The sequence below is a fragment of the Lissotriton vulgaris genome, chromosome 5 (assembly GCF_964263255.1).
Source record: "Lissotriton vulgaris chromosome 5, aLisVul1.2, whole genome shotgun sequence".
Lineage (NCBI taxonomy): Eukaryota > Metazoa > Chordata > Amphibia > Caudata > Salamandridae > Lissotriton > Lissotriton vulgaris.
The window spans coordinates 1,599,718,098-1,599,745,011 of record NC_141693.1 but is presented as its reverse complement, the minus strand read 5'-3'; the positions used below and the strand labels follow the sequence as shown (position 1 = coordinate 1,599,745,011).

General features: G+C 44.3%; 1 protein-coding gene across 1 annotated transcript in view; it reads left to right on the top strand.

Moving 5' to 3' along the window:
• Positions 1–26,914, top strand: part of TINF2 (TERF1 interacting nuclear factor 2) — a 200,047-nt gene that overhangs the window by 136,987 nt on the left and 36,146 nt on the right. The window lies entirely within an intron of this gene.

Genomic DNA, 26,914 nt, shown 5'->3' with positions numbered 1-26,914 from the left:
TTATCTTTGGGTCGGCCTCAACCTCCAGCCTTCCCACAGCAGCTACATCTGTATTGGAGGTGATCTCCTGCAGTCACCTCTGCCGCAGATGCGGCCCGAGGAGCCCAGGAAATCCATTGACGCCGTACCCATCTTCACATCCCTTTCCCTGCCATTGGGTCTGGAAGACTTAGGGAGACCTCTGGTGTCAAGGAGTAAGGAACTGCAAGAAGAGAAAAAGGTTTTTCTTCCGAAAATCACAGTTGAGGGAAGAGGATTTGGATACGACTGATACGATGTAGGACACCAAAAAGCACAGAGAAAACATCAAAAACCATTGAGTTGCACTGAGGAGAGAAGACTAGTACAACAAGACTGCATCGTTGGAGAATGAGAAGGGAGGCATGGAGCACACCACCTATAGATTCTCCCCCAAGTGGCACCACAAAAATGCCCAGAAGTAAATGCACGATGTCTGTAACCTCTGCCTCCCTAAGGATCATAGCGCAGCAGCGGGTGCAGAGTTCTTGCCAAAGACCATCAGGGCAATACAGAAACCAAGGTGGGCAACCTATGCGATGGCATCACGGCTGAGAATACAGGAGTCCGTCAAAGAACTGGGCCTGTCTAGCCATGAGGATTTCTTGGAAACCTAGGAAACCCAAGGAGAAGAACCAGACCTCGAGGAGATCGAGGGACAGGCTGGGAAGAGTCACAAGAATACGTTAAGGGAGGGACACAGGCAAAAGATGATCCCTCAGAGTCAAGACACAGTGGAACCGAGGAGTTGAAGAAACCAGCAGTGGTGCCGAAATTGTCGACACCGGACGGCAGAGTGAACCTCAAAGGAGCCACACAGGCTCCTAATTTTATGTTAAAGCAACACCCATGCTGCTCTACCACAGATTTTATTTCTATGCAAACACGCTACAAATACTGCATTGGCAAAGAGCAGAAACAGGCATTAAGTGTTGCTTGAGGGCTTCAGAGAGCATTGTCTGAGAACAATTGAAAAAGTATTAATGGTAGCCGAAAGTGTCTCGACATCCCGAACACTCAAAACCAGGATGTTCCCCTCCATCAACATATTCCTACCACCTACGTTAACATTGTTAGTACCTGGGGCCTTCTTCCCTCTGTCTCCTGCTGCAGCATAGCAGGCACCTCTGAGCTCTATAGCGCAACAAATAATTACAAGTCTTTGCCACACAAAGATGGTTTAATAGCCTACTCTCAAAGGATCTGGTTCACCCATCTCAAAGAGGAGAAAAAAATAAATTAAACGTTAAATAAATTAAACGTTGAACTTTCGGACTTCAACCACTAGTTGGCAGTATATGCACAGTATCTGAATCTAGAAGAGATTTCATGTTGCAAAACCCTTGGTTTCATACCGACGGAGGCAAACCTTCAAAACCTGCTTCGACCTAGAGTGAGGATCAATAGCACAGGATGGAGATGGCGAAAACCACCTCAACGCTGTCTGTGAGGACCAGACTCACAGCGGTGCAGAAAAGCCACTTAGCATAGACACCAATACACCACACCTCAGCGACAAAGTTTCACGACATTGATGTCCAAACGGAAATTAACTTGACGAAGAAAAAAATATCTCAAGGTAAAGTGGAAAAGTAAATGTCTCAAGGCCTAACTCGAAGCCCTAATTAAGAAAAGGAGGGAATTTGAGGACTCCCTGCAGGGTGACAGAATTCCACTAAAAAAGCAAGTGGAAACCGAGGAACCAGAGGAGCTGGAAAACCCCAGTACCCCAGACCTGCTGGAGAAAATAGAAGAGGAGGAGTTCTACCTGGAGGAAGAACAATAATGCCTCTCTCCGATAGGGGGATTAACAGATGATTGATAGATCATTTATGCAGACTCCCCAGATGAAAGAAGGGAGTGTTACCCTTCAAAACACCAACAGGCATCATTACTGCAAACAATGCAGTAGTAAAGAGGGTGGCAAGCACTTATGGAGGCTGCTGGAAGAGGAACAATCAGAAGCATCTTTTCTCCTTGAGGCACTACTACCTGACCATAAGAGATATCTATTTCTTCCGAGCATTCTGGAACAGGGCAGGCTATCTTTTAATGACACAGCTGCAGCTAAGACAGTAACTCTAAGGGTGGAGAAGAATTATCACTTCTCATCAAAGGACCCTCCTTACATCTGGGGAACGTGCCATCGGACTCCCTTATTCTGACAACAGCAGGAAAAAGAGCAAATACACCCATGTCTACGGGACAACCTCCTGACAAGGAAAGCAAGTGAGTAGACATGGTGGCAGGAAAATGGAAAGATCAGCAGCAACACAGTGGCAGATAGCCAACTTAAATGCCCTGCTAAACAGATATGCCACCAACAGTGATATAAAATGAAGAAGCTCATCGAAAGCCGGCCAGAGAAGTTCAAGAATAGGACGAGCGCAGTGTTGGGCGAGGGCAAGACATGCAAACTCATGCCTGAAATCCATGCTGGACCCACCAGACACAGCTACTGGAAAGCTCTGCATGCCAGAACCTTGAGCAGACATGCTTGGCTGAGGATTTCAGGTTTCAGGCAGGAAGCCTGATCATCCAAAAACAATTTGCCCATCACAGGTGACAGTCTATTTGGAGAGGCAGTAGACTAAGAGCTGCAGAGATGGAGATGCATGGCCCACAGGAAGAGAACCGCTTCAGCAAGAGAAGTCTTGCAACTACAAACGTCTCACACAGCCTTTGGCAGCCATCAAAGTGAGCACACGACCACCCCGCAACAGCAGTACTGCTCAAGCTCCACCCAGACGTTTTGCGGCCAAGGAAGAGGGGGAACCCCGAAAGCCCCACAAACCGGTGACTGCCCACAACAAACACTCCTACACAAGTCACCAATAGTAGAAAGAATCTGCGGATTTCTGAAGGAATAGATCACCTCCGACAAATAGTTTCTAAATATAAAATGACTACTTCTTAGGGTTAACAAAATCACCTCCAACAACACCACGAAAGACGGAGGATAACAATAGACAAAAATGACTACAACGGGAACTGTTACAATTTTTAAGCAAGGAAGCTTTGGAAGTAGTACCCCTGATCCAGAGACTCAAAGGGGTTTACTCAAACCAATTTTTGGTACCAAAACCAGACAAGAAATTAAGACCAATAAGTTCATAAAGGTGCAAAAATTCAAGATGACAACACTACAAGCGGTCATTCTCCAGATGGGGGAAGGAGACAGACTACATGGCAGCCGTAGACCTCAAGGACGCCTAGGTGTAACACCAGTAAACGGCACAGACAATTTATCCGTTTTGTAGTGAAAAAGAAACTTACCAATTCAAGGTGTTACCATTAGGAATAAAATCATTACCACTGATGTTGACAAAATGTCTAGCTGTGGTCGCAGGCAACACATTCTAGCTATTGCCTGGGCGCCCCTGGCAACAGCGAATACACATCTGTCCATACTTGGACAACTTGCTGGTAAAAGCAAAGACAAGCAGACGGTGCAGTAAGAACATCAACAAGGTCATACAAACGTTAAACACACTAGGGTTCTCCATCCATTCCAAAAACCGTCACAGAACCCAGACACAGAGAAAAGATTTCTGGATGCGTTCTTGGATTCTCAAACAGCCAGGGCAAGACCAATCGACAAGAGGGTTGAAGTGATCATAGAGTACTCGCCACTACCAGAAGGGGCCACGTCTGATAACAATGGTGAAAATGATGGGAATGATAGCTTCCTGCATTCCCTTGGTGCCACACACAAGGATACACATGAGACGAATGCAAGAATTGGCCCAACAGCAATAGTCCCAATCAACCGGGAGTTGGGTCAATCCAGTGGTTGTTACGGACAAGGTTCAGAGAGCGATGCAATGATGGAACCTCCAAAACCTAACAGTGGGTATGCCATTCAAACCAACAACACCCTTAGTGACCATCACAATGGTTGCATCCTACTTTGGATGGGGAGCTCACATAAACAAGCTAAACATCAGAGGTCTCTGGAACTAAAGATGTACTTCTGGCACTAAAGGCCTTTCAGAAAGATGTAATGGGAAGGACCGTTTGAATTCAAACAAATAATACGACGACGAAGCACTACCTGAACAAACAAGATGGAACAAGATCCTATCCACTATGAACCCTAGCTCCTGAGATATGGAAATGGGTGATAAAGAACAGGGTATCACTAGTGGAAATACACCTGCCAGGCAAAGAAAACCTAGGAGTGGACAAGCTAAACAGAAAAGCAAATACCACACATGAATGGCAACTAAAACCAGAAGTGTCAAGACCGATCTGGGGGTACACCACAAGTAGACCTATTCGCAACACACTGGAAAATGGAATCCCAATGCTTTCAATACAGGTTCTACCATCCAGAGTCACTGGGGAATGCTTTGTCGATAAAATGGTCAGGGACATTTTCTTATGCCTTTCCATTGATTCCAATTATACCAAAGATGATCCAAAAGTGCAAAAGAGCAGGTAAACCTAATCTTGATAGCGCCCCCAATGGGCATAGCAGACATGATTCTCAGACCTCATGGACATACCCCAAGGACAGTACATTGCGCTCCTAGCACATCGAGACGTGTTAACGGTACAAGAGGGAAAGGTATGGCACCTGGAACCAAACACCCTCAGCCTGGTAGAACGGTTCCTGAATACTTTTTTTGGGCACCTCCAGTTGCCCAGGCGGAGGATGGAGATTTTGAAGAGAGCAACGCGACCAACAACAAGCAAATGATAAAGCAACAAGTGGAAGATGTTTCAACAATGGTGCAACATGCCTGAAAAACGCAGACAGGGCACCAGCTGCCACTGTCCTCAGATACATGATGCATCTACTAGACAAGCATCTCCCCTATGCCTCTATCATGTTCCACCTAGCAGCCATTGTAGTGTACACAAAAGGCATACTGGGTAGGACTTTCTTTACCTTGCTGGCAGTGAATCGCTTCCTAGAAGGAGCCAAGAAAGTAGCACCCCCAGGAAGCGTGCCAGTGCCTACATGGTACCTGAATGTACTCGCCCAACTAATGACCCCACTCTTCAAGCCTATGCAGAATGCAAACCTTACATTTCTAACCTTTAAAACCGCATTCATCATCGCTATCAACTCTCCAAGGAGGGCCAGTGAAATAGAAGGGCTCCACACTCAGGAGCCATAGCAACGGAAAGTGGTTACGAGGACAAACCTGAGGTTCATACCAAAGGTAATATTGAAATTACACATCAACCAAGCTATCCACCTACTGGCTTTTTTGTCAACAGCCTAAGATGCAGGCGGAGAAAGAAATGCACATGCCCAATGGTCATTTATGTATTACTTGGAAAGAACAAAAGACATCAGGAAAGGAGAACAGTTCTTTGTCTCCCTCGCACACACAAGAATGGGGCTCACAGTCATTCATTCATTCATTCATTATTTCCTTATTTCGGCTTGAATTGCCATAAAAGAATCACAAAATAATTTCATATAAAAAGCACATACGAGTCACAATTATCATTTCATAAAAAAACAGCTATCGCTGTTATAATCTGATAAAATTGATAGTTAAAACGTGTTTAAACAGATCATCATCACATTGACCTATTTATCATCAATCGAAAAGCGCATCTTAAACGCACCAATTAACCCTTTGTCATTATAGCTTTAAGCCCTTTTTTCTACGCACAAAGTAAATAGAGAGCAGAAATCTGCTGATGCTAAATACTATAGTTTGAATTGTGTCTGTCTTAATTATTCTTAATGCCATTTGGCATGACCTTAGTCCCAAAAGGTTACATATGGGTTTAATCCATTTCCTTCTGGCCAACGAATAGGCTGTGCAGAAAAAAAGGATATGGAGATCATCCTCCTTGGAATTGCCCTCGCACATAGTGCAGATTCCATCTGTCGTTGTTACCCCATCAGCCTTTTTTCTTGCCCAGCGTGCCAGGGTCGATTTGGTCATACAGTTACCGTATCTTAGTTTCATATAAAGGGTTTTTGCAAGTGGGGGCTCAATTTCATCAAGGAAGGTCTCAAAAAGACTCGTCCCTGAAACTTAAAAATGTATTTATTAGGGTCCCCCCCCATTATTCCCGTTAGATATTTGGTTATAGATAAAACCCCAAAACGCCCTTTTCACAATCCGTTTTGAATTTGGCGGTAACCCTTCTGGGTTTTCCTAAAATTGCATTAATCCTATTTTAGTAAACCATAATCTAACATGTTTTAGCCATAGATCGGTATTCGATATGTCCAAACACAGTATCTCTTTTAGCCCATTCCTGTAGTCCAGCAGTTCGGGTGTCTGCCATATTCTCACCCAAAACATTAGTGGTCGGACAATAGTATAGTGATCGGTTCTTTTAACATTTAGGTCCAACAGAAGCGGTACCAAGGGAGTACCTCTTGGGGTGGTCCTTGCCAAACTTCTCATAAGTTTATTGTCCATAATGTTAAATACATCCTTTGACATCGGGCCCCAGATCTCAGCACCATAAAGGGCTGCTGGTTGAACTTTAAATTTGAATAACTCCTCTACAGGTGACACAGCTTTACTAGTGCTTAAGCTTTGCTTCTTAAGGATAGGTTTTACATTATGTTTATATGCTAGCTTGCTTTTTTCAATCTGAGAGCTCCATGTAAAATAGTAATCGAGCGTGACCCCCAAGTAAGAAAGATTTTGAACCGATTCCAATTTTAGGCCATTTAAAGTTAGACAACCTTTATCTGGTTTAACAGGATTTAGGGCCATGCATTTAGTTTATTTTTCCGTTGATTTCTAAACCTTTCTTTTTACAATAATCATTAAAAGAATTAAGCAATGCCTGGAGACCTTTCTTAGTTTGCGAAATTAAAATGGTATCATCCGCGAATAATAACGCGGATACCTTTTCTCCATTTAATTTAGGTGAGTCATTTTTACAACCCTCTAAGTGTGCTGCGATGTCATTCACAAAGAGGGAAAATAATGTAGGGGCCAGAACGCAGCCTTACGGACGCCGCGCTCGATAGGTATTTTCTGGGTTAATTCCCCATTTTGGCCCCATCTCACTTTAGCAAAGTTCCTGGCATGCAACTCCATTATCTGGACCAACAGGCTACTAGGAAGCCCGACCTTATGTAGGGTCCTCCAAAGAAGATCTTGCGGCACTAGGTCGAACGCCGCTCTGAGATCTACGAATGCAACGTATAAGTGGCCCTTTTTGATGTGTACATATTTCCAGTAAAGACAGCAAAATCGAAAAACTTGATCGATAGTGCTCACTTTACTCCTAAAACCAGCTTGATACTTCGTTAGGACAGTGTTCTCATCCGAACACTCATTTACGCGAGTTAAAATGTGTCTCGAATAAATGTTTTGGAGGATGTCCATTAAACTAATTGGCCGGTAATTTGAAGGTTCCGACCGGTCCCCCTTCTTAAAAATTAAAACAATCTCGGCTCCCCTCCAACTTTCTGGAAAATCTGCATTATGGGACAGCATATTACACAAATAATTTATATACGGTGCCCATATCTTCAAGTCATGCTTATAGAGGTCCCCAGGTATTTTATCTAAACCAGGCGCTTTACCTCTTTTTACTGCATTAATTGCCGCCTCAGTTTCCTCTATTGAAAATTTCAAATATTCTTTGGGAGGTGTAGGTGTAAGCCATAGTACCTCTTCGCCTTAGTTTTTTTTTTAAATTTGTTTTCTATTATTGTTCTTATACAGCAAAACTGCGAAAAAAACACAAAATAATCAATTCACATTTCCATCATCTCTCACAATTATCAAAACAAATACAATTACATCCAATTAAAAGTTCATTATTCATAATAATCTCTAAACACACTCCAGATTTTTGTGCCTAGTCTTTTTTTCCTCAGTCCTTTAATAGAAAATAAACTCCACTCAAGATTATATAGACTAAGCATTTTAGCACGCCACTGATGAAAGTCCGGTGGTTTTTCCTGTAGCCACTCCGTAGCTATGCACAGGCGTGCAAAAGACATTGCAAAAAAAAAAAAATGACGATATTGAAAAAGTGATCCGGTGTGTTGTCCTTTGGAATTTTACCTAGTAACAGCATTGTTGGAGTGATAACAACCGATATTTTAATCATCAAAGACAGAAACTGTTCAAGGTCTTCAATGTAACCCTGAAGCTTAACACAACTATAAAAGATATGTATCGCTCCAGCATCATTTTCCCCACATCAGAAACACTTGCCTTCGTTTCCTCCTCCCCATTTTGCCATTCTTTTAGGAGTGTAATATGTAACCGGAGACTGCTGCTGCCGTGGACGAGGGCATTTCTGGACCCTTATTTTTTTCCTCTACAACTTGCGGAACCCGCTTCGCGGGTCCCGCTGCGCTCCAGTGTCAGCAGGGAGCAGGAGTGAGTTGCGTGGACTGGACCAGGGCTGCGAGCGCGCGGAGCAGGACTTCTAGGACCAGAAGCCTCTGCACACCGCGCCCGCCCACCAACACCTGGCCGCTCTCCCTGTCCACCACGCCCTGCCTGCAAATCAACGGTCCATCTATATAAGGGATAGCCAGTACCCGCTAGCGGGAGCGCGCGGGAGGGCGCCGGGAGAAGCCCGGGACAAGGGCGGGACCGTTTGTGGCCGTTCGTGACCCGGAGAGACCGGACCGGGCCATCCCTCTAACCTGTGTGAGTCTCTCTTTTTAAGGGCAATGGCTGGTAGAGACAATAGGATCAAATCCTCATTAACTGGAAGCCTGTCAACCGCCGGAGGTATGGAGAAATTCCTCATAAGGGCCAATAATATCATAGACAAGGAGATAGTCATCCTGGAAAAGCGTTTGTCAACTGAACTCATTTCTCTTAAACGCTCATCCATAGGACCCCTTGCTAATGCCAAAACGCCCGGCAGAAATAGCGACCAGTCTGCTATTATGGAGGTAACATCCCCGCCCAGAGAAGACCCTGGCACCTTGGTTACCCTGGCTACCACAACCGACACTGTGGCTGACATTAACTGTGTCCCTGTAGGCAATAATGTTTCCCTTTCATCCCACTTTGATGTGAGCATTGCCGAAAATAAGAGCCAAGGGGAGAGAGAGAGGGTGCAGTTAGGAAACGGAAAAGAGTGTATAACAAGAAAGAAACTAAAACGGGAAGGTCTGTAAAATCAGCCAAAGTGCGGGGTGAGCCACCCCAGACCACTACTAACTCCCATGATGTCTCACCCCCGGGTAGAGAAATATCCATGGAATGGGCTGTGGCTTTACTTAAATCAATTATATCCCCATTAGAGGCTAAACTGGACAGGTTATACTCCAGAATATCCAATGTAGAGAAAACTGCCTCCATTTTAGCCACCCTTAGTAATCCCCAGTGTCAATATATCCCTCCTACTATTCCTACTCCTTCGATCCCTGCACCTCCTAACCCGAACCCGAACCAACCAAATATCCCCCCACTGAATACGTGCTTACCAACTCCCTCTATGCCCAATAATTCAACCGCCGAGAACGTGGCGAGTCATCAACCAAGTCAATCTAACTCATCAGTCCATATGGTTGAGGGAAACCAGGGACCCCCGAATGAGGTACACAATACCCCTAGACCTAGACGGCCTGATCTTCCACCAGAGGCTAACCGGTTTACTGTCATCCTAGCTGGAGTACCATCACTAGAAACAGGGGAGACAGAAACCTTTAGCTCCCTGAAAAGCAAGGTAATAAAATGGCTTAACTGGAATAGACCCCTCCCGGCCCACTTACACAACGAAATTATTATGGTCAGGAGAGTTCCCTGGATAGGCAAGACCCCTAAAAACATCAATGGTGACTGTCTAATCGTTAGTTTCAGAGACCCCCACACAGTATCCCACATATGTGCAGGCTTTAACAGATCCTTCGATTCAACCATCCAGACCCTTCCAGTTTCTTATTTTTTTCCACCAACTAACCTCCGCCACCACCCGAGAAGAGGGGACTGGACCGTTGTGGAACGGAGGGGCAGGCAACGAGCATACGATGCCAGACTACCCAGACAACCTCAATACGTGCCCCAATTCCATCCCTTTACGGATTACAACCGCTTTGGCTGCCTAGAAGGCTTAGAGGGAGTCGACTGACTACACTCCGTCTCTTCCTCCCTGGTGCCGTCCCATGCCCCAGCTAATACCGAAGCTCTACCCACGGATAAATTACCAACCCAATGCTTGGAAACCCTTCCCACCCTTCCTACCCCAGCTATTCCCACCGAACCGGACCAGATTCTTTCCGATATGGCCCATACCACATCACCCATCCCATTTATCCACACTAATACAGTACAGGATCTAAGGTCAAAGGGATATTTAATGGCGAGTTGGAACATTGCTGGGTGGCGGCAAAAAGCTTCAGCCCTAGGTTGGAGGGAGCACATTATGGACTTCGACATCCTATGTTTGCAAGAAACGTGGTCAGTGGGAGATATTTTCTATGATGGTTTTGTTTCATACAACTGTAATGCGGTAGAATCTGTAAGGGGGAGGGCCAAAGGTGGACTACTGATTTTATTATCTGTACACCTCCCTATACATGTAAGGGAAAGTCATATAGTGGGGTCCCATTCGCAAATCCTGGAAATATTGGTCGGTAGGGACAGAAATTTACTATTAATTAACCACTACAACAACATCTTTGACCCATCCAGTACTACCGTTGTAGACGAACTGGAATCTGTTATGGACTCAATTCTCTGTAAATCGGCTATATCCTACGATATTGTTTGGGGGGGAGACTTTAACATCAAAACTTGCCCTCTCTCCTACTCAACTACATGTGGATATGATGGGGACAACGGGGAGAATCTATTACACTTCCTACACTCTCCCTACGGTACTTCCCTTAACAACTTGATGCTAAAGTCTGATGTATCCATTCACCAACATGCCCCTGACAATGAGGGTAACTTGGCCCCCACCTTCACGGGGAGAAATACTACCTCTATCATTGATTTTCTGCTCATCTCCAACCGGTTAGCTCCCCATTGTTCGGTCCCACAGATCTTAGACTTCGGTCTGAGTGACCACAACGCTCTTACTATGGTCATATACTGTGAGCTCTCTAGGAATGTGCTTTCCGGTAGGGTTGTTGATGACATTATCCCATGTAGGCCAAATGGGATACGCATCAAGTGGTGTGGGGAAAAATCAGGGAATCTACACCGTAGTGTTGTGAAAGCTGGCCTAAATACGATACTTAGTTGCCTTGATACCGAAGCCCCACCGGAACAATCCGTAAATAACTTTGAGAAATTGGGTGCCATAATTAAGCAAACCTTTACCACCAAGAAGGCCCAAACTAAACGGGATCCACAGGGTTGGTTTAACCAAGCATGCACAAGGGCACTAAAAGCCCTTAAACTTGCCCTCTCCACCACCCCCAGAGACAGGGAAGCAGTCACATCCCTGAGGGCTAATTACAAAAATGAGCTAAAACTCAGGAAACAAGAACTAAGAGAAATAGCCTGGGAAGATCTGAGCAAAGCTGCAGCCCTCCGGGATAGCAAGCTGTTCTGGAGTACCATCAATAGCCCATTCCTCCAAAAAGAGGAATTTCCAGTTCTTACCGCCCAAGTTAGTGAAGATGGCTGGGTGTTACACTTCACAGGGATCTTTGACCCAACTGGAGAACCTAATGATAATTCTTATATTAATTGTATTACCCCAGTTGAAATTCCGAGAATCTCGATCCACGAGGTGGATATGGCAATAATGAATAGTAAAGGGGGAAAGGCTCCGGGCCCAGATGGGGTACCAATCGACCTATATAAATTCGATCCAGCCCTTTGGAGTCCATTATTGACCATAGCATTTAACGCCGCTATGGATAACAGGGCCCCCTCTACCTGGGGTGAATCCATCATTATTCCAATCTATAAGAAGGGGGATAGAGGAGAGGCTAAGAACTACCGCCCTATCTCCCTTCTGGATTCCTCACTAAAAATCTTGAGCAGGGTCCTGTTAGCACGTTTGGAAGATTGGGCCATAGACAATCATATCCTTGCCCCATCCCAATATGGCTTTAGAAAGGGCCTTGGTACAATTGAACAATGCATCAACTTGAACCTTTTAATAGGGAAATATACCAAGGCCAAACCAGGATCACTATTTTTGTGCTTCGCGGATCTTTCTAGCGCATTTGATCTGGTTGACCATGCTTTGTTATGGTCAACTTTATTGGGTATGGGAGCCCCCCCTGACATTATTCATTTTTTAGCCACACTTTATTCTAATTTATCTGCCTAAATTCGCTATGGTCCAGCGGGGGAGTGCACACGAAAGATTAGAGTAAGATCTGGTATCCGACAGGGATGTGTATTGGCCCCGTTGCTTTTCTCGCTCTTCATTAACTCGGTTGAGCAAGAGCTAAAGCAAATCCATGCTGATGCCCCCCCAAGTAGGAGGCACTCCCATACCGGTATTACTCTATGCCGACGATACTGTCCTACTCTCCAGGACTCCTATAGGCCTCCAAAAATTGATGGACGGGTTTTATGATTTTATACAGAGAAGAAAACTTAAAATCAATAATTCCAAAACCTTTGTCATGGTGTGTGGTAAAAAGCTGAAACTTTTTAAACCCTTTTGTTTTATGGAAAACCATATTGAGACTGTTACCAATTTTTGTTATTTGGGTGTTACTTTTAACAACAAAGGCTCGTGGGCCCCAGAGGAGATAAATGTCAAAGCCAGAATGGGGAAAGCATCCCTAGGCGTCTTCCGCTTTGCCTCTAAAGTAGGAAGCCGCCGTATTGTTGATATGCTGACTATATACAAGCACAGATGTACTTCGATAGCATTGTATGGTTCGGGGGTGTGGGGACACTGCAACGTAAGGGCCCTGCAAATTGTGGAAAACAAGTTCCTCAAACGGCTGCTTTGCCTTCCTTCCTCGGCATCCACTGTTTTAACCCATTCGGAACTGGACCTGGATTACCTGTCCGATCTAACCGGATTAAGGCCATTGATGGTATGGAAATCCATTTTTACCAAGACGGAAACTGCCTTTACCAAAGACATTATTAAGGACTGCTTACTCTTGGATAAAGTTATAAGTATCCCATGGTTAAAATATGTGATCTCGACTGTTAAGGATCTTTTTGATATGGATATATGTAATGACCCCACCTGTTTGAATTCTCTGAGCAAACAGGAACTAAAAAACGATTATCTGAGGGCGAAATCTGATGTACGAAGTAATGCTACCAGAGAATATTCCACACATACTTTTTATTATTCACTGAAAGATGATAGTCGCGGTATACCCATGTACCTTAATGTTATCCACAGACAGTCTCATCAGTTTGTTCTCTCAAGATTGAGATTAGGTATAGCTCATAACCTGGTTGCCTTCCCCACAATGAAATCTCACCCAGCTATTCCTTGTCCATGTGACGGTTTTACTAAACAAAGCACACCGCACTTTTTACTACTCTGTCCTTTGTATAAAGCGCAGCGTATTTGTTATCTTAAGCCTATGTTCCTTAAATACTCCATGTATACTACAGGTAACGCTATGAGGCTCTTATTCTCACTCTCAAGTCCAGATATATGTTTTTTTACTGCTACTTTCATTTTGAAATCCATTAGAGCAAGACTTAGTATGGTTTTCCCGTAAATTTATGTGCAGCAACTCCCACACCATACACCATATGCAAAAATTCTCCCTGTTCATCATTTTGTTTGTCATGTATATGTAATGTTTTAACTGTTTACTTTTATGATGTTTTTTAAACATTCGAATAAAGTTATAAACTGAAACTGAGTGTAATATAAATCATATACAGTTTTAAAGAACTGAGCTTTCAAATTTGCAGACATTAAGGCCTCCTTAGATAGTATTAAAAGGTCTTCCATTTCTAACTCTGAATCTCCTAAAGAGTCTCTCCATTTTAGCTTGACTTTTTCCATATCATCGTTCTTAACAGATAGCAATAATTGATATATCACTCCAATTTTAACCGACCTCCTAATTCCATCAATAACTTTGTTTTGATTTAAGTTCCCTCCTCGTCGATTTAGATAATCACAAATTTGTAGATATTTAAAGAAGTAACTTCTAGGCAACAAATATTGATCCTTCATCTCGTCAAAAGATTTACAGATCCCATCCTCGTTTATCATATCTCCTAAAATCCTGATTCCTTTCTGTTGCCATATTAAAGTCATTGCATCGGAAAATATACCAGGTAAAATCCTATGAGCGCTGAGGGGCGTATAATACGATACTCTCCCTATCCCCATTGTTTTTATAAACCATTTCCAAACCTTGAAGGCACCTAGCACTACCTTGAACCTGGTTTGTTTATAGTAACTCCCATCAATCACTTTAACTAAAATTGCTTTGCACATGCGCCTAACTGAATATCAAAAATATTCGGGGCATTAGCCACCTCAGTTCCTTGCTCACCAGTGATCAAAACCCTCCTCTTTAACAGAAATCAAGTTACATAATACAAAAAAATATCTGGGACCCCCATTCCTCCCCTTAGCTGTGGTAAAGTCATATAATTCATTGCCCTTCTGGGTCTTCCTGGGCTCCAGATAAATTTCCCACACCTTCACTGTAGTGCCTGTATTTTATCTTTAGAGATTTCTAAAGCTATAGACCTAAATAGATATAAAACTTTTGGCAATACGTTCATTTTTAAAACATTTGATCGTCCAATAATGGTTAGTTATAGACGCTCCCACCTATCCAAAGATAACTTGATTTTAGCCATAAGCGTGTTTCAGTTTGCTTCAACTAATTCAGTCATGTTTGCCCTTATTAAAATACCTAAGTACATTACTTCCTTTACCACCCTACAATCCTGCCATACTACAGTCTCAGAACAAAGAATTTGAGTTTTTGCCTCATTCAATTTATATCCGGCTATTGTCCCGAAGACCTTCGCCAGTCGCTCAATTTCTTTTATTGCAGTATCAGGGTTGGTGGTTGCCACGGCGATATCATCGGCGTAGGCAAAGACCGAAAAATTGTATTCTTCAACTTTATAGGGTGGGATCAAAATATTCCGACTTAGTAACTCTATAAAAGGATTAATATAAAGGGCAAACAAAAGAGTGTAGCAAGGGCAATCTTGTCGAGTACCGCGTGTATTTCTAACGGTATCCGAAAGTAAACCCATAGCAGATATCTTTGCCATAGGTGTAAATATAAAGATTGAATTGCATGAATACATTTCTGACCAAACCCCATTTCTCTCATTAATTTACACAAATATCCCCACTGCACACGATCAAACGATTTTTCCGCATCAAGCAGAATCAGCGCTAGATCATTCCTTTTCATATCAAATCAAGAGATGACTTTATTAACATGTTCTACCGTCCCTCTTCTAGGTATAAAACCGTGTTGGTGATATGAAACTAAGGAGGTCATGCAATGCGTTAACCGATTAGCTAATATTTTGGAATATATTTTATTATCTATGTTTAACAATGATATCGGTCGATAAGAACCTACTAGCTCTGGTGGCTTACCCTTCTTGCAAAAAACTGCTATAGTCGCTTCGGCCCACGATTTTGGTGGGTATCCAAGCTGAGCATCTCGCATAACTTCTAATAACTCCTCTTTAATATCATGGTAAAATTGTGTATAGACCTCACTAGGTATCCTATCAGGGCCTGAGGCTTTTCACAGCTTTTTCCAACTCTTCCTCTGTAATCGTGTCTTCCAGCCATTGTGCCTCTGAGTCTAACCTTTTTAAACCCTCTTCTAACATTACTGCCCAATCCGATCCATCACCATCAGCTCCTTTCTGTTGATCATATAACTCTTAATAAAACTGTTGAAAAATCTTAAGTATTTCTTGTGGGTCCGAATGAGCCACCCCAGCGGAATCCATCATTTGAACAATGTTTCTGGTTGATTCCTTTATTCGTAATTGGGCCGCCAATTTTTTCCCAATTGACTCACCATACTCATATTTTTCCAACTTAGATGTAAGAAATCTCCTTGCATTTTCTACAGACCAAAGTCCTAGCACTTTCGCTCTATCCTTTGGGACTGTGCCCTCTAATTTAGTTAAATTGCTCCCCCCACTAACTATCCTGTCTTGACCGGTTTTTTGGCTCTATTTCGGAGTGATGAAGACTTTAAGCTTGCTCACACCTATAGACTGTATTCTTACCTTGTGTTGGCCCTTTTAAGCCCTTTTCCAGACCTAGAAGAGGATAGCTGCTTTATATGATGATAGATCCCTTATTCTTGACTCTAATCCATCTATTGCCTATTGGCTTTGATGTGTCCTTTCATTATCCTGCCTATAGTAGAGGGTGGATCCTGTGGTCCTGACTTTATATTACACATTGGTATGGTTTGTGTAGGTACTCTGACAGATCTAAGGGTTATTTCATCCTTCTCAGGCCGACAAGGCCCAGAACTAGAGAGACTCCATTTTGCTTTCTATCCCTGCAGAGCTGAGATGCTTGAAGGGGAAAGGTAATGTTTATAGTTAAGCCTGTTGTCTGCTAGGGGAAAACCAGCCAGGACTGGTTCTTATCCGAAGAATGTGTTTGTCTCTTGGGCCCAGACGTAACATGCAGATGCGCACTGCGGTTGCGTGGAGAGCCCTGGAGCTAGCACAGGAATTCGGTGGGAGGCAGCCCTCTGTTGGAAATTTCCATGAGGAGAGAGGAATCCATATCAGCGAAGTGCAGAAGAGGAGGAGTGGTCAGTTTGGTTCTTGAAGAGTGGAGAGTAGGATGTTTGCTGGAGCTGCAGAGTACAGTGCAGTTCTATTGGTTTTCTGGAATGGAGAAAGAAGGCAGATGATTGCTGAAGCTGAAGAGAGTAGTCATATCAGCTGGGACTGCCAGTTTGTCAGAATGCATTAAAGCAGATGGAGGAGTTGAGGCTGTCAGCTGAAGCAGTTGAGCCAGAGGCGTGAAGCTGTGGTGACGGAGGGAGAGACAGAGAGAGCCCTGATCCCACCAGAGACAGAGAGAAATCTTCCTTCTAATAGGTGAGGTAGTCTAAACTAGTCCGCTTTACACTTACACCTTAATCTTGTCTTTATTCCCTAGGCTATTGTATGTCTAATCCTTTTCTTTCAGCGGTGTGTTAAAGTTCCTGTTACAGAGACCCCGCAGATCTGTGTATGTGTCTATTCCCCTCTTACTTTTCAGGCTATGTGTTATAGTGCAGTATTATATTGTTGATATTGTTATAATAAAGATACCCCAGTTCTTAGTGAACCAGTGTGCATGTGTTATTCTTATGATAAAGCTAGCCTTTCTTCTAACCAGATGCTTTAGCAACTGATGGATCAAAAGGAAATAGGAGCGTTTAAATCAGGGAATAACTCTTGCATACAGTGTGTCTATTGTTCTTAAAGCACAGGTAACCTTTCCTTCTAGTCAGGTGTTACAGCCAGAACAGATACTGCCCCTGATCCAGTAAGTAGCCACTGAATAATTAGGGAGAGAGAGGAGCCCCTGAGCTAGGGAATTATTGACACTAAGTGATTCGGCCATCCCATAATATTATTGTAGTAGCGAACCCTTAGTGAATAGTGAGAGAGACTTCCCAACATAGGTAGAGAGAGAGCTGAAGGTATTCATAGGAAAGTGGTCGTCGTCGTTGGTAAGTGGCGTTAATGAGAACACCAGGTGGGAGACTGGTTTGTAGGTCCGCCGGATTGTGGACCGGGCTGTGAGTTAGAGAACACTGGGGAGGACACCAGTGCTTAGGTCCGCCGGATTGTGGACCGGATTGTGAGGAAGAGAGCACTAGGGCTGCAGTATGTAGACACGCCGGATTGCTTGTCGAGTGAGCACTGAGGGTGATCCGTGTGTAATGGTAAATAATCAGAACTGCCCCAGGGTAGATTAGTCTGGACCCATGTGGTCACGAGACTATGAGGTATGAGTGTGGTGTAGGGCATGGACGTCCTTAGTAATCAGTGAGTATTCCTAGTAATCCCTATAGATTTAGTGGTGTTTCTAATGATATGAGCTTGTATATTGCGAGTCCCCCATCCTCAGGTAGGTACCCAGGTGCCTGGATAGATGGGTCCTGAGGAGGGAGGTGATTACGTTCCGGCTGGGTTGGAGGTGCTCTAAGGAGCTGATCCCATCTGGTTTGAGAACCTGGTCGTTACATATCCCCTGCATCAATAATGTTTCAGATTGACTTAATTGCAAATGCAATCTATCAAGCTCCTGTCTCGCCTTCCTTTGATTCTTGCATGAAAAACTGATACATTCCCCCCGAAATCCTGCTTTAAAAGTATCCCAGATTATGTCCTGCGTAGTAGATCCCTTATTTTCCTGAAAAAATAGTTTGATCCACTTCCTCATATGATCCCTAAAATCACTTTACCACCAGCTTCCTATCAAATGTGAAATTAAATTGTCTAGATTTAATTAACCCCACACCTATCTCCAATACTATAGGAGTGATCTGATTAAATCCTAGGATACACAGTAATTATCGCTCCTTCTATTACAGAAACCGGGGCAAAAAAATAATCGAGTCTGACCAGTTTTTTGTGGGGATAAGAATAAAAAGTATATCCACTATCCTCTGGTCTTATATAACCCCACACGTCCACCAACCCTTGGTCCTGCACTAAGTTTGTTAGTGCTTTATATACGTTTGGCTTACGACCCTTATACTTGGCAAACCCATCTTTCAATGAGCTATTAGTCAAATTAATATTCATATCCCCACAGATCAAAACAGGCTGAGACCAGGTGGCTAATTCCAAGTTTACCTCAACTAGAACTTCCGGATCATCTAGATTAGCGCCGTAAATGTTACATAACGTCAGTTTTTTACCATCCACAAAAAATTCAGCGATTTCCCATATTCCTTTTTTATCAGCTAATGTTCTTCCTGATACTACATTATTACCTTTGCACATGATGGCCACACCCCGTATCAAACTGGATTGTCCTGTAGTAATCACTAATGAAAATCCAAGTTCTTTTAGAACACCTATATTTGACCATGGTATGAGTTTCCTGCAAACACAATAAAGGTGGTGCAATATATCTTAATTCACCTGCGACCTTCTGTCTTTTTATAGTATTATTTAGCCCCGATACATTTAAAGAGCAAATTTGTAATAGTTTAGAAGCCATTTATCATATAATTCAAGTTTATCCAAAACCAACAGGGACATATTTTTCCCCCAACCATGGAGGTCCTTACACAAAAAAAGAGAAACAAACATAATGAATCTTACAATTCAGATATATTGAAGTGCTGAGGCTACTTAAAACAACATCAAAGTCTTGAGTGTCATTCTCTTTACGCAGTTCACTGTATTCAAGAACATTTTCTCCCCCTTCTTCCCCCCACACCCCCCATGTGCACCTCCCCTGCACCCCCCCCCCAACTAAAGTGTCCCCCCCCTCCCCCCCCCCCCCCCCCCCCCCCCTGACCCTTTACTGAGGCTTTTGGACTTATGGTCCTGTTAATCCGAGCTAGCCCCCATCTACCTGCCTTCGCCCACAAGCATATTATTCACATTAATGTACACTAAAGATCAATATTTAAACGCCTACCAACCGAGAAGGAGCAGTTCAAAAATAATAGACTAGCAAAAATACCATGAGTTACAGACCTATAGAAACAGAGCCCAATTTATGCTCATTCAGTTAAATGATTACATTGTATCCATAAAAGCTTTAGCTGCCAGTGCCGTCATAAAATAATGAGTGCGCTCTCTATACACAACTTTCATTTTAGCAGGAAACATCAAATAAGCATGGGCCCCCTTAGATTGAAAGTCTGGAATCAATTGTTGAAGCTGCCATCTCAAATCCACAGATTGTTTACAAAGATCAGGACGTACAAAAAACTCAGTCAAGAGCTTTAATCTTCTTATCTGGTCGTGCTTTAGTGAATATTTCCTCTCGCACCAAGAAACTATTGAATGCCACTAATATAGCTCTCGGTTTTTGGTTGCGATGATCCTGATGATTTGCTCGAATGTTAAAAGGGAACCGAGGTGCCCTTTCCACTTCCCGCTCCACAACCCATCTTGTGGACTCAGGAAATGACTTTTTCAGAAGCTCTATAATGAACCCTCGAGGATCTGACCCCTCCTTTCCCTCTGGAATTTGTAAGAACCTCAAATTGTTTCTTCGAGAGCGGTTTTCTAAATCAATGAGTTTCTAGTTAATGTCATCCTTATTGGCGAGCTGTGTTGCCAATGCTTTCTTCTGCTGCGTAAGCTCATCTTCCAGCATAGAAATGCGCACTTCAGCTTCATTTGCTCTCTCCAGAAATTCAGAGTGTGATTTGGTCAAGCGTCTGACAGAATTTTGATGTTTTTCACACAAGTTCTGAACTCTTAAACTGTCCTGCCTATGCTCATCTCTGTGCAGCATCATAGTCTTATATATTAAACCAAGTGAAATTTCTTCAGCTTGCTCATCTCCTGCAAAAGACGCTCCTGTAGTACAGCCATTCCTTCCTTTATTTCCTTCTATGTAGTCTCCCTCCTGGGTTAACAGCAGTCTACGAACTGTTCCGCCATCCAGAAAGTCAGACCCTTGATCTTCTGCTTCAAAACTACTATGAGGCTTCCTTCTTCCATACTCATGTGTGTAGCGTATTGCTGCACAAGATCTTCAGTGGATGACACTGAGTGTTCTGACAAAGAGTAAAAATCAACTGAGTCTGTGCTCTCTATATTCTTGGCCTGGGTAGAGGTTGAGGTTGAATTCTCATTTAGTTGCCACTGCTTCTGACTCTTTTTCCTGCACTTCCACCCCATTCCCCTCAGTCTCTTCCTCTTCGTCTAATTCACTCAGGTGAGCGCCATTAGGTATCTCTGCACCAGGCCGTTTGTAATATCCTGACTCATATTTTCGGCCTCTTGTCTCCTTCCTTCCAGACAATCTGAAAATGGCCCCAGCCCATTCTCGACCCGCTCAATCAATGCCTCTACAGACTCAATAGGCACAGAATCTTTAGCATAGTCTATGGTCAAGGCGGGCTTAACAGATTTAGCAGCTTCCTTATTTTTCATTGAGAGAAATAACTCGAATACCTTTAGTGGTCTTGGTTACCTCCAGCGCCGCGCTCTCCTTCATTTGAGATGCAGCTTTCCCTGCTCTGTCCGGCTCTTTGGCGCGTGTCTCCCCACGAGTAGCGTTCTTCATTAAACTTAATGCTGAAACTGGAGCCGGGGTTGGGGTTGCAGCGTTGTCCATAGAAGTCGCAGCCGCGACTGAGTTTTGCGCTAATTCAGGTTCCCCCTGTATCTCTGGACTAGCGGCCCCCTGGCCGCGTCCTCTCCGACCTTTGGGAGCCATTCCCGAACAGCACGCCGGCTTTCCTGGCGGTGAAACAGCCAAAACGCCAGTAGCCGCGACGGGGATGTACCAGGTGAGCCGCCTTGTGAGAACCGCCCACCGCCTCCACCGCTGACTCTGCAGATTCCGCGGTCTAGCTCCGATCAGCACAGCGATTACAGGTGAGCACATTAGCGTTTCCAAAGCGTTATTTTTCCTCTTTTACACAAAAAAGAGCAAATGCTGGGTTTTCTCGTAGCGTATACAGAATCCGGCAGGCTTCTAACGTCAGTCTGCTCCTATTTCAGCGGTTAGGCGTCCGATGTCCGTGAGGTCCGGCAGGAGCAGCTTACTCACGCGACCGATACGGTCGCCATCTTGCCTCCTCTTCGCCAACATTTTTATGGTCTGTATCATACTTTTTATATAGGGTCGTGAAATGATTGACCGACGTAAGTTCATCAAGGTAAATGTCTTTTGCAACTCTCCCTTCATGATTGCCATTGGCGACTAGCCTCCAGAACCCTGCAGTGTCCCTTGCTTTAGCAGCCACCAACAAGTCCGCCCAGCTATCTTCCTCCCCTGTCTTCCTCGAGGCATTTTGAACCTGCTTAGAAACTATCCTTGCTATTTTAACATCTTCTGCGGATTTGGTTTTAATCGCCAGCAAAAGGGACCCCTCAGATTCCCTGCATAACTTGCCATACCATGGCTTGCTGTGAGACAGATTATTCAATTTTTGTTGGTTTTTCTTTGGCATTTTTGTAACTAGTGCTTTCAGTGTTTTAGAAAAATCATTGTAAAGTGCCAAAAAATGATCAGGGTTATTATCCTCGACAAGGGAACCTGTAAAGACCCCAAAAGACATTGCAAATTGTGAATAAATTTCTGCGAGGATCTCACCGTGCTCCAGTATGAGACCATTTTAATGCTCGTCGGTTATTACTTACAATGATCTCATCACGTGAGCCACTGTGTACATCTGTTAACACATCATTCCCAACCCCCATGACCAAGCAAGATTCAAACAACAAAGCCAGGGGACAATGATCGCTCTCTATCCCGTCTTCTACCTCGAAAATCGATCATGTGCTGCCAGATAATCAGTGACACGATTACAAAGTCTAAATTACTTTTACATTTATTTCTAGAAAATGTTTTTTTGGAAATGTCAGACGGGAGGCGTCCATTACAGGCCCTAAGACCATGCTCTGTAGACAACTTCACTAATTGAACTGCCAAGACTGTACATTTAGCAGGTTCACTATTGTCCAATGCAGGAATATTATTAGCTTGGTCTTTTTCCTCGAAGACATCGCTGAGCCCTAGAACCGGTTCATAATTGCAGTTTAGGTCACCAGCTATGATGACAGCTTCCCTGCCAACTATTTTACCTAGGAAAGAGTCCAGTTGAGCAAGGGTGAGGGATTCTTTGGATGCGGGGGCAGGTCTATTGTAGACATTAATTAAATAGAGAGATTTCCCTTCGCATTTTGTAATTTTTAGTGCCAATATGTCTAGTGAGCTCGTATCTATGATTTCAACCTGAATCCTTAAGGTTACCTTGACCCATGCAATTAGACCGCCTGAAGGCCTTCTCCTTATAGAGGGTATGGCACCAATTCCAAAGGATTTGAAGTCAACCCTATGTGGGGTATCAAGTGACCATGATTCTTGCAAAAGGCAGATGTCACTAGAGTCAATATACTTAGCCCATTCGGGGTCCCTCAAGTTCTTGGCTACACCAGCTATATTCCATGATATTAATTTAAGTGTCCTGACATTATGGCTAGATGTAGGGGGTGACTCCAAAGATGGGGGCCTTGTATCTAATACCACGGCTCTCTGTGTTTGTGGGTTGAGATCTTCCTGTGTTCTACCTCGCTCTCCCTGCATGGTAGTATTATTCGTGCTCCCAGATTCTAAGGTTGGTGTACCTTGTTGTCTCACCCCCTGGGCACAGGCTGCCGCCATTGCTCCAACACTACTTAATGACTCAGCAGCGCTTATGTCCCCAGGGTTAGCGCGTGCAATGTGGCTATTTTTACTTTCTGCACCCACATACACCTCTCCATTTCCCTCCATGTGTCCTCCCCTGATTTCATTAATGGCAAAGGCAATGGGCCTCAGCCTACATAGTCTAGCTTTTGTACCGTTAACACAACCCACTGGTGGATTCAGTCAGTCAACTGCTTCTAAGCAGCTAAATCTATTAAAGGTTGGTATTCCCACCCATTGTCTGGGATTGCCCAAATTCCCACTGCTTGGCCCACCCTTAGTGTGATGGTTTACCACTGACCAACTTCCACCACCCTCAGAACACATATTAGAAGGATAAAAGAATGAGTGGTCTAATTTCAATTATGGTACTTCCATCTTGAGGACCTGGATTCCTCGAGCATAAGTGGTGCACAATACGTGGATCTTCAAACGTAACAACCACACAGTCTCCTGGGATTACTTTCCTTGTGAGTCCTACCGAGGGGACTCTACGAACCATTAGTATTTTGCCTTTTATATGGTGTGGTAATGGCCTCTTTTCGTTTAACCAGTGTGAGACTTTGATTTTTAGGGTCTAAAAACTTTCCTTGGGTTGATTGTTTAGCTCAGGAACCCCTGTCAAGACAACTACATATGGGCTAACATCTGGTGGAAAATTAATATAACCTCCCCTAGGTTTATTTCCTGATTGATGCCCTTTCTGGCTCTGCTGGATGTTATTGGTAGCATTGGTGCCCCTTGCTGGATTTTTTTTGGCTATTGAAACACTGCCTACTGGAATCACCCTATTTGGATTTGCGTGATTCGCACTAGTTCTCTGGGTTGGTGGTTGGGATTTATTGTTGTCTACGAAAGGCACCGAAGGTACTGTGGTGGCACCTATGGTGTGATTAGATGCTGACCCCACTATGCTGAGGCTTGCCAATGTTATGATGCTCTTTTCAACCTCAAGTAACTGATTTTCCATTCGTGTCAGTCTTAGTTCTAATGGCTTTAAGAATGATTTTAGAAGGTCCCCTATATCCCTTAATAAACTCACATTTCCCTCGTCAACATTCCCAATTATACTATCTCCCGCCTTGCTTTGAATTAAGGGATCTAGCACCCTTTCTGCTATATCTGGACTTGCAGCAGTTCCAGCTTCATCCTGTTCACTCAGTACAGCCCGTGGCACAGTTCCCACTACATCCCCTTCTTTACCTGGGCTAGTCTTATTCTCCTGTATCTTTGTAATTTTTACCTTCTTCCTTGCATAAGCAGGAGCGGTGGGGCTTTTTCGTTTTGGTATTGCACCCTCCTTCCTCCCACGTAATTTTCTTATGCTAGCCTCATCTTCCGAAGCCTCCAGCTCTAAAATTTCTGGTGAGTTGTTACCCACCACAACTAGCTCTGGAAGGGGTTTATGCTCATTAGGTAGTTGCAGGGACCGCTGAATAGGAGGAGTTGGTGACTGAAGGGATGGACCTGTGGTGTGATGCACATCGGCTTGCAACAGTAAAGGAGCAGCACTGTCTACGCGTTCTGGACTTCTAGCTGATGCTATATGCCCCAAGGATGATCTTTTAGCCATTACTGGGTCTTGTGACCTTCTTCTGGCTATGGCTAGATCCAGTGAAACCCTCTGCTCCATTAAACTTATACCCATATCAATTACCGAGTTCGTCCTAGTAATGAAATTGTCAAGGGTACCTGTTAACTGAATTCCCCCCTTCGTAGCCTTGCTTCTACTTTGTCTGGTTGACATCCTTACTAATACACAATCAATTTACAATCTATAAGTTGGTGTAAGGTACATACAGTTTGTGAGCGTGCAAAAAGCAAACACAAGGGGGGTGGCCCAGTCCAGTCTTACTCGTTCTGGAACGGGCTAGAACGGGCCCGCCCTGGCACGTCCCGCGTGCGTCCCGCGTGCGCGGGTTTGGGCGTTATTAAAGTAGGTAGGAGGAGGGGTGCGGGAAGAGGACCCAGCTGTGGCCAATGATAACACGCAAGGCCCGCTGGTCCTCGTAGTCCCGAACCGGCTGTTAGACCCGGCGTGCTCTGCCCCTCAGGCGAAATAAGTTCCCTTTCTCAGCCTCCGTTTGTCCGTGCTCCAACAGGGAAGGAAGGATCTGTTTGCCCAATGTCCACGCCTACGAGCGGCTCCCGCGGAGCGGGTGCCGCGAGGCGTAATATGCAGTCAGGGAGGAGGGTGCAGGAAGAGGAACCAGTTGTGGCCAATGATAACATGCATGGCCCGCTGGTCCTTGCAGTCCGGAATCGGCTGTTAGACCCGGCGTGCTCTGCCCCTCAGGCGAAAGAAGTTCCCTTTCTCAGCCTCCGTTTGTCCGTGCTCCAACAGGGAAGGAAGGATCTGTTTGCCCAATGTCCACGCCTACGAGCGGCACCAAAGGAATCATTGCGAGGGGGGATGTACAGCGCAGACAATACAATATTGTCACAAGACAGAGGGGAGTAACCCTTACAGAAAAGCCAAAAGAGCATTGTAAATCCATTCAATCAGTATTTATATAGCACACCTTATCACCTGAGAGGGTATGCAGGCGCTGGGCTGTGGGTTTCAGTCGAAGAGCCAGGTCTTGAATCTCTTCATGAAGTCTGTCAGAGTGATGTTCGGAGGTGGAAGGAGAGGTTGGTCCAGGACTTGGCGAGGTGGGAGAAGGAGCGTCCTCTGGTGCCGCATCAGCGGATGCAGAGTGCCTGTGCGAGGGTGGGGTGGGCCGATAAGTGGTTTCTGGATGGTTGGTGGAGGTTCAGGCAGTGGTTCATGCATGCAGGTCCTTGGTCGTGGAGAGCATTGAAGGCATGGGTCAGTTGTTTGAACTGACATCTTTTCTGGATGGGGAGCCAGTGGAGGTCTCTTGGGTACTGGGTGATGTTGGTCCTTCTGGGCAGGTTGAGAAACAGCCTAGCTGCTGTGTTCTGTATCGTCTAGAGTCTTCTCATGAGTTTGTTGGTCGTGCCTGCATATAGTGCGTTGGTGGAGTCCCGGTGGCTGGTAATGAGGGCCTGTGTTACTGTTTTTCTGGTGCTGATGGTGAGCCATTTGAAGATTATGCATAGATTACGTGACCTGTCGTTTCATGGAGAGTTGTTTGTCCAGAATGATGCGCCAATGTTGCGGGCGTGGTCTTTCGGGGTTCATCCAGGTCCGATGGCCACTAAGTGTCATTCCAGACGGAAGTGTGGCTTCCGAACATCATCACTTCAGCAAGGAAAAAAGGAGAAACACAGGCTTTCTTAGGCAGAGTAGCATTTGAAACCATTTGTGCATCGCGATATACCTTCACTAAACACTACTTATTGCTTGGTCATTCAGATGAGCAGGCAGAAGTGTGACAAAGTGTATTTGAAGCATTTGTTTGTCAGCATACTCTCGTAAAAAAAAGAAAATACCCAGCCAACCCACAAAAGAAAAAACGCTCTGTAATTGATGCACAGAATGTGACTGCAGAAAAGGTTCACACAGCAAAACATAATGGTTACTTACTGGAAGGAGTATTTTTGCAGCTTGTAGAATTTTCTGGATTCACATGTAACCCACCCACCTCAACTGGTGGTGGTGTATTTACAAGCTCAACTCAAGAGACGACTGACTAGCACAAAGAAAGAAAAAAGAATCTGAAGATGGCGACTGCATAGAGGGATTTCTGGGGCATACGTCGAACGTCACACAAGTAGAGGTTTA